This window comes from Phyllostomus hastatus, unplaced genomic scaffold, assembly GCF_019186645.2.
Source record: "Phyllostomus hastatus isolate PE091 unplaced genomic scaffold, TTU_PhHast_1.1 phas_contig_38, whole genome shotgun sequence".
Lineage (NCBI taxonomy): Eukaryota > Metazoa > Chordata > Mammalia > Chiroptera > Phyllostomidae > Phyllostomus > Phyllostomus hastatus.
In genome coordinates, this window is record NW_025333869.1 from 19,290,239 (window position 1) to 19,303,973 (window position 13,735).

The window sequence follows — 13,735 nt, forward strand, 5'->3', positions numbered from 1 at the left end:
CAATTTCCTCATCTGTAAAGTGAGTTTAATAGCACCCACCTCCATGTGTCGTTGTGGAGATTAAATGGAGATAATACATGCAAAGCACTGTAACAGGCTTCCACATATGTTTGCTGGGCAGGAAGGAAGACCAGGAGTGGCCCTAAGAGTCAGTCCTAGCACTAGGACTAGTGCTGGTCAACCTTGAGCCCCTCCCTTCTCCTGTCAGACCAAGTCTCCCAAATGCAGTGAAAAGGGTGGAATAAGCTGCTCTCTAAAGCACAGCCCCTCTCTCTGATTTCCTGGGAGAAGACCTTACATTTTTTATTTACAGGCTTCCTCTGACTCTAAAGACCTTCAAAGCATGGCTTCCCAATGCTGTGAGCATTCTCATTTCTTGGTCCCAGGGCAGCCTCAGAATGGATGGGAATTATAAAAAGGTCTGAAAGGATCTTGCTCACAACCACTTTCCACAGATGCTCTTCAAGTCTCTTTCAGCAGACTCGTTTATCAGGCACATGAAAACATGGCAGTAACTACAAGGTCTGCAGCCTGGTCCCAAACTGTGTTTCACATGGGGATTAATGACTAGTGTGGTCAACCAGGAAAGGCTGGCCCTGTGGCTCAGTGATGGCGTCATCTGGGCAGTTCCTTTGTCCCTGGAAAGAGACACTCTAACCCTTGCCATCACACACAGGGGGGCAGACTGCAGTGTCAAAACACAGTAGACAATACTAGACCAGCTACTGCATGGAAAGAGGCCCCGGGGTCTGGCCCAGGTCACTCAGCAGGCTGACACAGCTCATGACTGTCTGCTTAGCCACTAAGAGACTACGTGACCTTGGGAAAGTCACTAACCTTCTCTGTGCCTCCATTTCATCAACTATAAAATAGAGTCAATGATGTACCTATTTCACAGTGTTGTGAACATTAAATAAATTAAAACTTGTAAGGTGCTTAAAAGAGTACCCAGCCCATAATAAGTACTATGTTATTATTAGATTGGCTCCAAGCCCCCTGACTCCTACATTTTTACTCTTCCCATGACGTCAAAGCCAGACATCTCCCTGCCAGGTCAGTGCTTTGACATTGCCATGTCTTCTCTCTTCAGCTGAAACAGGAGTCCTGGGCCAAGGTCCTCTTTCAGTTTCCCAGTTCATCCAAAACAGGACTGTTCCTTCACCAATACTCTCACTGGTGGCTTCTGGGTTCATTATAACATAAGGAGCTAGTTATAACAACCTAGGAGTTGAAAACTCCCAGCCAGAAGCTCCTTCCCTATACAGTGATAAAAGCAAACAGGTAAAGGGAGAAGGCCCTCACACTTTCCAGAAAGTTGCCCAAGCCTGTTGGTCCCTGCTAGGATTAGTCTCCTGAATTTCCAGAGCCAGAAGGAAGGCTGCCCCACATAGTTCTGGCTGAGCTCTGACAGTGTGCTGCCACATGACCCCTAACCTAACATAGCTGACGTTCAAGGAAGCAGGACTGTATGGATGTAGCAGGACCCAGCTGGCTGTTCTGACAGGCAGTAAAGAATGGTCACGTTGTCACATTGCCCATTAAAAGCCCTAATGCTAAAATACTAAAGCCACCTTGATGTCTAACACTCTCTCTCTCTCCCCTACATGCACACAGCTTATTTTTTCACGTAGACATGACTCCAACATTGGAGTGATCCATAGCACTCGGGAAATTTTTGGCAGGAGTGGCCACAGACAAACATGACCCTGCTCAGCCAGCTGGGCCAGCAGAATTCCCAGACACAAAAACAGAGTCCTGGTTCCTTCAAACTACTATAACAAAGACCACAGACTATATGGCTTATGAACAATAGAAATTTATTTCTCAGAGTTCTGGAGGCTAGAAATCCAAGATCATGGCACCTGCATGGTCAAGTGAGGGTCCTCTTCCAGGTCACAGACTTTTCACTGTGTTCTCACACAGAGGAAGGGGTGAAGGCACTCTCTGGGGCCTCTCTTTTAACAGCACTGATCCATTCACAAGGGTTCTACCCTCATGACTTGGTGACCTCCCAAAGGCCCTATCTTCAAATGCCATCACCTTGGGGGTTATGATTTCAACATATGAATTATAATCTGACACAGACATTTGGATCACCATACATGCTATGACATGTGGCCTATGAAAAGCCCACAGGTCTCTGTGACACTAGAATGGGGAACACCACACAGGGAGGAGCAGGAATGGGGCCAGAAAGCAGAAATAAAGTCCTGGATGCCTTGCAGACACTGCCACCACCTTGGATCTTCCTGAGCTCAGTCACAGTCAACCCTACCGTGTTTTTCGACATCACTGCCAACAGCGAGCCTTTGGGCCACATCTCCTTTCAAGTGTCTCTTTTGTCTTTGCAGACAAAATTCCAAAGACAGCAGAAAACTTTCGTGCTCTGAGCACTGGGGAGAAAAAAATTTGTTATAAAGGCCCCTGCTGTCACAGAGTTATTCTGGGATTTCCATGGCACGGTGATGACTTCACATGGGCACAGTGGCACAGGCAGCAAGTCCATCTACAGGGAGAAAAGTGATGATGAGAACTTCGTCCTGAAGCACACAGGTCCTGGCATCTTGTCCACGGTAAATGCTGGACCCAACACAAACGGTTCCCAGCTTTTCATCTGCACTGCTGAGACCGAGTGGCTGGATGGTAAGCATGTGGTCTTCCCCCAGGTGAAAGACGGCACGGATGCTGTGACAGCCATGGAGTGCTACAGGTCCAGGAATGACAAGACCAGCAGGAAGATCACCATTACTGACTGTGGACAACTCTCATAAATTTGACTTGTGTTTTATCTGAACCACCAGAGCATTCATTCTGTAGCTCAGGAGAGCGCCCCTTCACCCCCATCTGCTTAAAATGTTCTAAAATCTTCATGCTTTTGCCTCAGTTCATTGGGTCCCATGTTTTTCTTACCCCTTCCAAGTCCAGCTGGATTGCAGAGTTAAGTTTATGATTATGAAATAAAAACTTAAACAACAATAAAAAAGAAAGAAAGTCCTAGATATAAAGCAGGAAGGTGGGAGGAGCACACCCAGGAACCCCACTCCCCAACACTCCTTCAGAAATCAGAGTAACCAGCTGACGCAAAGACCATGAGAACATTATTTTCCAGGTGCCCCTTGGCCAGCAAAATCTCTTTACCAAGAATTTCTGAATCACATAAGAGGCCCTTAGGCCTGGGTTCAAATTCAGATTGTGTCACTCACTAGCTGTGTGACCTTTTACTAATATAAAGAACTTAACTTCTCCAGACTTCAATTTCCTTACCTGCAAAAAGTATTAAAAACAGAAACCCTTTTATAGGGTTCTTTTGAGGACTGAAAGGGATAAATACAGACAGGATTCAGCAGAAGTAAGGCCTGCTTGAGTGTGGTTGGTAGGGTATATGGGTATAATAATATATAGTCTTAATTTTAATATTTCACCTAAAATGTCATATGTTGTGCTTCAGTGTGATATTGTTATGTTACAGAATTATGTGCTATGATTTTTTAATAAAAGATTTTGTCATAAAAAAGAGGCATTATTTGTGCTGGACCCTGTATATTACCAACTCCTTCACATGGTCTCTGGTCTAGTTAGCTTGCAGTAATAGTAGCCATTGTGTGCCATTGTATCCCCAGTACCCAGTACAGCCTTGGTACCCAGTAAGCACTCAATAAACAGTTGATGAACAAATTAATATGTCTTCATTTTTGTAATAGTTATAATTGGGCCCATTTTTCCTGACAGGGCTGTGAGAATTAAATGAAATTACATGGGTAAAATGTTGAGCACAGTACCTGGCACATGGGAGATGCTCGGGAAATGGTATTCCTAGATTCTTGACTAATGTATATACATGACTTCCATGGTGCCCTCCCTTCCTCATGGGCTCAAATGAGTCAAAGTCAGATAGAAACCCAGCAGTGAACTGTAGTCTTGCAGGCCTCCCCAAGGGCATAAGCTCTCGGCTCAGAACCTTCAGAAAGTAGCTGCCTACTCAGAGAAAATAAGACCACAAGAAACTGAGCCTGGTTCTGCCTTCCTGCCCATGGTCTAGAGTAAGACAAATGGCAACAGCTTGCCCTTGGTCTATGGTAGATGTGTTTAGGTGTATTTGTCCTGCCCACAGACACAGAGGAAGGGTCAGCCCTAAGTGGCCATTTTTGTACCACATACTCTCCTCTGGTTGGGCCAGAGATGGACACTTGACCTAAGAACATTAAGTTCATTGGCTAACCAGTGACCAATCAGATTTTTTTTCTCTCAAGAATTTAGACAAAGTTAGATAGTAATGGGCATTTGGGGTTGTATAGAGTCGTGGTCATGGTCGGCCCTATGGCAAACAAGCTGGAGAAGCGGGTATGCAGAGCAGACAAGCCATGAATAAGCAGAGGAATCCTGACTGCAGAGAGAAAAATGGAATGGAGGCTGAGAAAGAGGCAGAGAGCAGAGGCCATACAGCCCAAGAGAAATGGGAGGCTGGAGACAAAGACAGAAAGAAGGCACTCTCTCCCTGGTGGCTCCCAGATCTACTTCCCATGAGCTGCCTGGCCTCACTTTAGATGGCCTCACTCCATCTAAAGAAGCCTGTACTGCTCCAATAACCATGCCCTGTACCCCACCCGCATGCAGTTCATGAGCTGGTGCACATGAATTGTGTTCCATGCAACTCAATGATGCTCACCTACAATAATGATGCCAAGGGGCATCCACCAGCAAGCAGGGGTATATCTTTCAGGGGCCTCTTGGCCCTGGTGTAAGGGATCTGACTCCATACCTGTCTGAATATCCTTCTCTCCATCTCTCCATCTTTTCCAGGAGCTGTAAACCAATAAGCATGCAAGGACTTCCTCAAGTTCCTCGGCAGTAAGCAGATTAGCCTGCCACAGAACTCCTGGTGTCCTGGTTCAGCTATCTTTACAGACAAGAGATCTGTAAAATAGTCCTCGAGTTACTGCCCCTTACCAAGGAAGCTTCAGTGCAACCATGACATGATAGATTTGTTTGCTTTGGTCTCCTGGAACTGAAAGAGTCTCCTCCACCAAATAAAAATATAAACCTTCAAAGCCACTACATCATTAGCCAAGCAAGCCATTTGGCATCAAAAAACTTGGGTTCAAATGCAGGCTCTGCTACTTACCAGCTCTGTGACCTGGGGCAAATAACCTCTCTTGTTCAAATTTCTCATCTTGTGGAGCTAGTATCCAACTGGTATGGTTTGGGAAAGATTCAGCAAAGTAATGCATCTAATTTAAAATAGTGTAAGAGGTTGTCCATTATAAGTCATTTTTCATTATAAGTGACTGGCAACAAGTAGATACAAAATAAATGTATTGTGATGGGTGGGGGAGCTGCTTGCTTGGTTGGTTTTAAAAAACATTAATGACCAGGAAAACCTACTGAAATGGGAAAAAATAAGGTAGAAGTGTGAGTCATGTTTTACACTTTTGTAGAGGTTGATTTTTCTTGACACTTTCACAAATATTGTCTCACATGCTCATCATGACCACTTTAGAATGCAAGGGGAGGCAGAATTACTATCCCCAACTTACAGATAAAGCATCTGACTCCCCACTGCCTTTCCATCCCCTACCAGGACTACAGGATGATCCAATTCTTCTTTGCAGTAAGCACCAGGAGGGAACCCCAAGTAGGCTCAGTTAGACCAGTTGCTTTCCTGGGCACTGCCTCTTCTATCTTAAGGACTACAGGAGAGCCTAAGACTTGAAGCTTCTTCCTTTTGCCTCTGGGAACAAGTCCAGGGTTAGGGGGATGGACCTGTCTCTGTGGATCTCAGAAAGCCAGGCCAGGAGTGCTGCCCAGTGAAACAGCAGATCACTTCTGCCAACTCCAGAACCACTCTCAAGTAAAGTTCAGAGTTTCCCCCCTACCCACCGGGGGCTCCTCCCAACTCTCTGTGTCACACATTAAGGCCCAGAACCATACCTTTAGTCTGATGCACTCTAATAATTCTGTAGGTCACCCTTCTGCCACAAGTAGATTGTAAACTCCCAGGAATTAAGAATGGAATCTCTAGTGCTTGCTTCAACAGCGCATACACTAAAATTGGAACAATACAGAGAAGAATAGCATGGCCCCTGTGCAAGGATGACATGCAAATTTGTGAAGTGTTCCATATTTACAGAAAAAAAAAAGAGTGGAATCTCTAGAATCTGGTTGTCCACATTCAAAGCCTATCCTTGTCACTCTATGCTCTGTGACCTTGGATGCTTTCCCTACCCTTCCTGAGCGTGTTTCCACCTCTGGAATAGTAATATTCTCATCATTGCAATTGTGAGGATGAAGTTAAATAATTCAGGAGGAGAGTTCAGCCTCAAGCAAGTACATGGCAGACATCCAACAGACATTAGCCCTCCTCCTCCTATGGAGGTCGCTGGCTATTATGCCCAGTGCCATTAAACATGTGCATCACAGAACCTGCTCCCTGCCTGCACTAGACCATGAACCCCTCAAGAACAGGACCTCTATCTTATTCACCCTGCTATCCCCCAGTTTCCAGCACAAGCTGTGGCACAGACCTGAAATGAAGAAACAAATGAATGGGTTCCTTACAACACATTCAGCTTTGGAATTGTTTGGCTCTCATTATCATGAAAATGCATTCTGTGAGTCCACACCTGCTGCCTTAGAAGTCAGAAGCCTTGGCATGGATTTGGAACTAGGACTTCTTTTTAGCCAGGATGGAACATTCCCACTGTGGTAAATAGATGATTGGGAACCAGGGCCAGTGGACAGGGATACCCAGCCTCCTCTGGGCTTTGGAAACAGATTCTCAGCTGGGACACTGGCTTCCTGCCAATCTCTTTCAACACACATACATGCACACACATATATACCAGGCTAGAGAAGAAAGTCTCCAAGCCAAGCTAGCCTCACTTAGAAGATCCCAATCCTCAGACAGTTGCATAGGAGTTGCAGGAACTGGGCCAGGCAGGGACCTACAGGGATAGCTTGGAGTCCATGAGTGGGTTGTTTTCCCTGAGGGTATGTACTGCCACGTGCAAAATGTTAATGCCAACAAAGATGGATCCTGTTCAAGGAACCAGATAGCATCTGGGAACCATATTCTGGGACAAACTCAGGGACCAAGGAGGCAAAGGGAAGTCACACACCAAATGATTTGGTATTCAGACCAAGAGCTGAGCCCAGAGAAAGGTCAGGGTCAGAGCCTTGGGTTAGCTGACTTACCTCAAAGAACCTCCCATCCTCAAATTGTTCCTTCAGGCCACTTGTCCCAGGAGAGACATCACCATTCACACCTACTGGTGACATGATGTCAAAGTAGGAAGATACCATGTGATCATCCACCCTACTCTATCATTCACCTTATGGTGGGATGGGTGGCAGGAGTGAAGGCTTGCTGAAGAGGAGTCAGCCACAACTCTGCATACAAAGGACTAGGAGGACATGCCAGAAAAGGAGACAGAACACTAATGCATCTCTTACCACTCCCTACCCTGCACATCAGACCCCAGAATGCTCCAAGCTCTCAGCACACCCTATTCCACCATGCCTCCATATCTTTGTTCTTGCTATTCCCTTTCCCTAATATGCCCTTCCTAAATTTCTTACCTTGCTAGTTATTATAATCCAAGACTGAGCTCAAAGGTCATCCCCTCCAGAAAGGCTTTCCTGAGTGCTCAAGTGCTCAAAGGTTAGTGAAATAACCTCTAAGAGGTCTCTACCCCCATGGCCTCACCTCTTACCATTTCATGCCAAGAGTCTCTCCTTATGTCTATGACCCCCCACTTAGCCAAGATCTCCCTGAGGATAGGCACCATTTTGGGTCATTCTTGGATCTCCAGTACCTATCACAGGGCTAGGGTTATAGTAGCTGCTCAGTTAAGTACCTGTTGAGTAAATTCTCACTGCAGAGAAGACACTGGTTTGGATTATGGAGGAGAGAAGGAAAGGACATCAGAAATTGGATATGAGCATAGTAATATTTGGTGGGATGTCAAAGTGGAGACAGAGACACACAGGGGGAGCTCAGGGTTGGTGACAGAAGCTAGAGGGGGTCTCCCACATGGAGGTGATAATTAGGAGCATGGGAGCATTTGAGCTCTTTGGGTTGGAAGGTGATTTGGTGGGTGGGAGAGGAGGATGGAAACCATCCTGATGCTCCTAAAATCCTCACTGTACACAAATGCTCACTGTACATATGTACAACAGGATGTCGGTGGGATTTTTACTGCAGCCCCTGGGCTAGACACTGGGGCACATAGCTAAGGGCAATGAGATGCTCATTATCACACGTAAAGAGAGCCACCAGTAATAGACACCCTGCAAGGGTTTCATCAAGAAGAAACTAGGCCTGGGTGGTGTGGCTCAGTTGTTTGGAGCATCACCTGGTAAACAAAATGCTGCAGGTTCAATTCCTGGCCAGGGTACATGCCTAAGTTGCGAGTTTGGTCCCTTGTCCAGGCACGTATATTCCCCAGTCTGGGCACATAAAGGAGGTAGCCAGTTGGTGCTTCCCTCTCACATCAATGTTTCTCTCCCTCTCCCTTCCTCTCCCTCTAAATACAATGAAAAAGTGTCCTTGGGTCAGAATTTAATAAATAAATAATCCCAATTTTTTTAAAAAAGAAGAAACTAAACCAGCCCCAGTTCTTGTAATACCAGACCCCACTGTAATCCCCTCTCATACACACACATCCTACATGTTACAGACCAGGGAGGGGAGAGACAGAAGAGGGCCACTGGGGGGAGCTGGCCCATGCTCTCTTGTACAGAGCATGTAGTTTTGATGCAAGGTGCTCCAGACAATCACTCATAGAAATGGTGGGTGCCCTCGATATGGGGAAGCTGGCATTTCTCTCCCCAGAATCTGCAGCCCCACTCTGATACTGCCATGAAAGAGGAACAAAACCTAGTGAAGGAGTACATGAGTGAAGCTAACTCAGGTCCTCTGGGGCTAGAGGATATACCTGAACATGGAACGTGATGCCCACTTTCCCTGGAGCTCTCTGAAGGCAAAAGACTTATTAGAGCTCACAGCATCAGGAGGGCCAGGGAACAGAATGCCAAGGAAAACTGGTAGTAGGGTATCCACAGCTCTGATCCCACAGCCTGCAGAAGGCACGGAAGGATTTCAGCTCCTCCTGTGCTGCCATGTGGAGGTGCAGGGGTGAGGATGGGCTGGAACTTAGGAAGAGCCCAAGAAGCAGTGCTCCACTCAAAGAGACAGCATATGCAGCATTCATGGGGCAGAAGGGAGAACACCTGCCCTTCTCTAAGGGCGTCCTCAGTGATGCATGCTGCTGGACTCTGTCCCAAGGCCACCAGCTCTGCCATCTACACAGAGATCCCCAGGTCAGCCATGGCAGCAAACCAAAGTAAAGATGCTTCTCAACACCCTCTAGGTAGCCTCCACAGCCCACTGTCCCTGCTCCCAAATCTGAAGGAGATTCAAGGCTCTGGAGTAGGAGGAGGAATGGAGAGCAGACACTACCCCCTCCTCACTTCCATCATCTGAGTACAGATCTGGCTTATAGTAGGCCAAGGGCTGAGCTGGCAGTTTTGAACCAGCTTGGACTTTAAATGACCATAAAGCTATGGGCTTACCCTGATTGGTGTGGCTCAGTTGGTTAAATGTCATCCCGCACAACGGAAGTTTGCACTTTTGATTCCCAGTCAGGATGAGTGAGGGAGGCAAGTGATCAAAGTTTCTCTCGCACATCAAAATGTTTCTCTTCCTCTCTTTGTCCATCCCTTCCCCTCTCTCTAAAATTAAATAAATAAAATCTAAAAAAGAAAAAAAATCTATGGACTCCAATCAAGCTGATGTTAAAGGTAATTCGACAGAGTTGAGCAGAAAGCAGCAACTAGAGGAAAAATAAAACCATTCCACATCTCTATGCTACCAAGCTGACACTGATCAATAAACCAGTTACATGAGGCCAAATGTGGAAGGCCCTCTCTGGGCTTATAGGCAAAGGAAAAAAGAAAGAGGTGGAGGGCTCTCAGCCCCCACCTCTGTTTCTCAGTAAGACAGAACTTAAGTCAAAACCTCCTCAGTCTTAATTACCAAACAAAAAAATAACCAGATGAGCCTCTCACTGTATGTCTTTATTTATACTGTCATCTGCTCCAGCATTTTAATATCCAACTTTCCTTTGAAAGACAGATGCCTGGATGTTCACACCCCGTTCTAATGGCTTAATACCCTGGGTACTGGAGCAGGGAGGGGGCTGCAAGGAAGGAGGGGGATGAAAGCCGCCACCACATTGAGCACAACTTTGGAGCAAATGGGTTTGAATATTCATTAAACAACATTTAATTTAAACACCCAAACTCTGAAAGCAGCAACATATGGCCTGTTTTATTTTACATAAACTGAATAGAAGGCTGGGCCATTAGTTTCTGTAGACATAATGTTCATTACCAATGAAGAATGCTTTCCTTTGAGGACACTCCTGCACTGTACTGGGCCCACTGCCCACTGCCCCCACCAGCTTAGAGAGCCCAAGCTGAGGGCTCCCTGCTGACCCACTTATGGTAGCACAGGAACATCAACCAAATATCCATCACCCATCAGGGAAGATTAGGACTTCATTAAGGAAACAGGGAAGACTCTAGAGACCTCCTGGCTCCTTGATTTGCACCCTGGGAAAGTGGATTGGACAGAATCCTCACCCTCATGGACTGGGCCTCCATGATGCTTGGGGGCCTGGTGGGCAATGTCCAGGTGGCATGAGCTTGACCTCTTCTACCCATGCACAACTGCTGATGGTCACACCAGGTCCCAGAACTCTGCTCACCTACCCTGGGACTGAGCATTGTGCATGTGTTTATATAGAAGGCTGTGGGTACAGAGCAAGATGTGTGTTCATATGCCTTTGTATGAGCATGTGTGAATGTGAATATGTACTTCTGTAGAGAGATACACTTCTGTGGAGAGATGTATACTTAAGGTCACATATGCTGAATGTGTATGTGTATATGGACATACATGCAGTGCTTCTCTGGGTGTGCCTGTAGCTGTATATGAGTGTGCATGCACAGCTTGTTCAGCTGGGGAGGTAAGAGGATCCTGGGAGGAGCAGTGTAGGTGCATATATCTTCACTGTGTGTGTGTGTAAGGGTTTTGGGGTGTTTTTTTTTACAACTACCTGTCACTTAGCATTCATGGATAGAAGGCAAGGAGACCATTAACTTGGATGGGGGGAGAATTACATCTTTATTTCACTAAACTCTAACTTTTTTCAATTACAAACGTAGACAACAAACCCCAGCCGTCTGATCAGTTCCAGTGACTTTGTCACCAAGAGATGTTACATATTTGAATATAGCATCACAGGAATTACAGGGAGTATCTCCAAAGGTCCTTTCCACTCTCCATCACCACCTTGAATTGTAGCAGTTATTAAACCTGCCACAAGACACTGTTATTATCATATTAATAAAGAAGCATTTGTGGAAAATTTTAAAAAGCATACATGGTACTTGTCAGAAACTTTTAATATTTTGCTAAATGTACCTAAACATAATTGGTTTTTTTAAGTTCATGTTTTTTAGGCATTATGTAAAATTCTAGGAAGGAGTCCATTGGTCACCAGCCCACCCAGAAGGGCAAAGAAAATTAAAGGTCCTGCATGGGGATGGCATGAAGCTGCCCGTGGTCCAGCCAGTGAGCACAGGAGCCCACAGAGATGTGTGCATAGACCACCAGCAGAGGAGGGACCAGTGCCTTCCATTCTGAGCAACACCCTCCTAAGAGGACATGTGTCCATAAGGGGGTAGGGTTAAAAACCCAGTGACTCTATAAAGAGATTTCTTCCCATGGTTCCAGTAGTGCTAGAAACCATGAGGACAGCCTAAGCTGGCCCACTTCAAGAAGAAACAGCTCAGGGCATCTCCTTGGCACTAACCCTCCACCTGGTAGGACAGAAGGCTTCTCAGAGGAGTGGGTACTTGGACAGGGGTGTGGAGAACACTTCCATCAAAAGCTACACCAGGTTCTCACCATCCCCAGTCATGCCCTTGATCACTGCTGATCTACCCAAATATCAGTTAGGCTTTCTTCAATGACCAAGACAGAAAAGCCAACTCAAACTACCTTGAATAGTAGACAGCATTTATCAGCCCCCATAACTGGAGTCCAGGACAATGAGTGCTTCAGGTAGGTTTGAGTACAGCTCTGCCCTGCTCCAAATTGAAACTTTGTCCTCAAGCAGGCTTCCCTCATGGTAGTAAAATGCCTGTGGCAGTTCCAAGCCTCATTTCTGCACTTCACATGACCTGGAACAGGAGTGATCTCTTCCCAGCCATCAAAAGGAAGCCCTCCTGGCCACTCTGATTGACCCAACCTCAATCAGTCACTTTAGCCAGGGGCAATTCCTTGCACTGATAGGCTTAGATCTGGGTCACTGCCCATCACCAAGCTACAGCAGGAGTGGACATCATACTATTATTGGCTTATACCAGTCAAGACCTACCCCCTAAGAAAAACAAGTGGGAGAGTCATAGGGGAAACAAAATGGATGCCTGGTGAGGCAACTGCTCCTCTAAGATCTCTTTCCACAAACTGCTAGGCAGACACCTCAGCTCCCAACCTAACTGCAGTACCTGGGGCAGGAGCCATCTTATAGTCTCTATGCATCAACCCCAAGGTTGGAAACCCCAAGTGAGAAGAGCACTTCATACATGTCCTCAGTCACAGCAGGCCCTCAACCTGCCACTGAGTGCACTAGCAGCCACTCTCAGTCACTGCCACACAAACCTGAGGTGTCTCCCCTCCCCCATAGACACGAGAGTTCTTTAATAAATAAACAGAAGAGCCTTGGCTGGTGTAGCTCAGTGGATTGAGCCCCAGCTGGCACATGGAAAGGTCACCGGTTTGGTTCCTGGTCAGGGAACATGCGTGGGTTGCAGGCCAGGTCTCCATTTGGAGGTGAGGCAACCAACTGATGTATCTCACACACTGATGTTTCTCTCTCTCTGTCTCCCTCCCTTCCCCTCTCTCTAAAAGTAAATAAATTAAATCTTAAAGAAAAAATAAAGAGAGACAAAAAGTCAGGTTTTGTCCCTAACTTAGTGGGGAATTATTTATGTGGGCCTCAGTCTCCACACATGGTCAAAGAGAGAACTGGATAAACTAAATCCAAAAGCTCTCCTCAATTGACAGTTCGTGTATCACAGCCAGGGAAGAGCCTCTAAACCTTGGCATTTTATAGACCTAAGCACCCCCATCTACTCCCATCTGATTCTGCCACCGCCTCCCAGCTGGTCCCCCACTCCACTCCAGTCCTGTCCCCAGCCCAGCGTGCTCCCCACACAGCCACCATTTGATGGGCCAGTCATTCAGCCAGTCATACAGGGTGAGACAAAAGTAGGCTTATAGTTGTTCGTATGGAAAATAATACAATAATTGTTAAATAATAATACAAGAATAAACTCTGTGTTTCACACACTCACAACTATAAACCTACGTTTGCCCCACTGTGTATTCATTTACCTGCTGGGAACCAGGCACTGTTCTAGGTGCTCAGGACACAGCAATGAATGAGTTAGATGCACATACAAAAATAAAAAATTCCTGCCTTCATGAAGCTTCCTTTCTAGCAAGGAAACAACCAATAAACAAGAAAATATCAAAAGTGAATGCTGAGGAGAAAAATATTGAAACCAGGAAGGGAATTTCAGGGTAGTTGTTACAACCTTTGGTAAGATGATCAGAGAAGATGTTCCTGAAAAGCTAAACTTGGGCAAAGACCACAAGAAAGGAAGA

At 46.1% G+C, this 13,735-nt stretch overlaps 1 non-coding gene across 1 annotated transcript; it reads left to right on the forward strand.

The window, feature by feature from the left end:
* The first annotated feature begins 6,018 nt into the window (after window positions 1-6,018).
* On the forward strand, window positions 6,019-6,125 carry LOC123821226. The gene has a single exon (XR_006786077.1). It is a non-coding gene; the product is annotated as a U6 spliceosomal RNA (small nuclear RNA).
* The last annotated feature ends 7,610 nt before the right edge of the window (window positions 6,126-13,735 follow it).